Source organism: Polyodon spathula, unplaced genomic scaffold (genome assembly GCF_017654505.1).
Source record: "Polyodon spathula isolate WHYD16114869_AA unplaced genomic scaffold, ASM1765450v1 scaffolds_2964, whole genome shotgun sequence".
Classification (NCBI taxonomy): Eukaryota; Metazoa; Chordata; class Actinopteri; order Acipenseriformes; family Polyodontidae; genus Polyodon; species Polyodon spathula.
Genome location: NW_024474429.1, coordinates 67 through 940, shown reverse-complemented (window position 1 = coordinate 940; position 874 = coordinate 67). Strand labels below are relative to the sequence as shown.

Here is an 874-nt window from a genome sequence, read left to right as displayed (position 1 = left end):
ACAATGTGATTTGCTTTTAGAAAGATCTTTATTGCTCATCAGTATATCAGCAACAGGGAGAAACTGGCAGTATTGAGTGACACAGAAGACTTATACTCTTAGGGCGTCTCCACTGAACGCGCACTGGCACATGGGCTTTGCTCATTTAATGACGTGGCAGAATGCAATAATGCATTGCCTGAATGTACCAGCAACAGAAATAAATGTGTATGTATTTACCTGTGAATAAATAATCCTGCATATACGATGGGAGCAGGCACCTTAGATCATCAATATAACGATCAGCCAACACCAAGGGACTTTGCCATGAGCAGGGACTAATATAATTTAAAAACAAGCTCAAATGGTTCCACTGGGGATCGAACCCAGGACCTCCTGCGTGTGAAGCAGGCGTGATAACCACTACACTATGGAACCTACACAGCTCAGTTCAATAATCTACATTATTGTGTACATGTAACATCTCAATGTTAATCAGACCCTTCGGCATTGTCTTCAAGAATTAAACTTGCCAGCCCAACACAGGCTAACATTTATTCAATTGACAAATCATGTATTTTTTTTCTTTTTTTTCTATAGCTCGCCCCATATACATAGTAAAATGTGTAAAGGTGCTTTGCAAAATTTACGTAAAAACAAGAGAGTATCTAAGTATAGCTACACAGATTGCATTATTGTTTATGAAAATAGATTATTTGTTGAAAGCTTTGAAAAATACTCTGAATCAAAACTTGTACTATTTAATATATTAACTTTATTTAATATTGCAAATAACAGATCACTGAGAAGACAAATAAATAAATAAACACAAAGACACATATATATATATATATATATATATATATATATATATATATATATATATATATATATA

General features: G+C 33.6%; 1 non-coding gene across 1 annotated transcript; it reads right to left on the bottom strand.

Moving 5' to 3' along the window:
- Nucleotides 1–344: 344 nt before the first annotated feature.
- Nucleotides 345–417, bottom strand: trnav-cac. Its single transcript has one exon. It is a non-coding gene; the product is annotated as a tRNA-Val (tRNA).
- Between the last annotated feature and the right edge of the window lie 457 nt (nucleotides 418–874).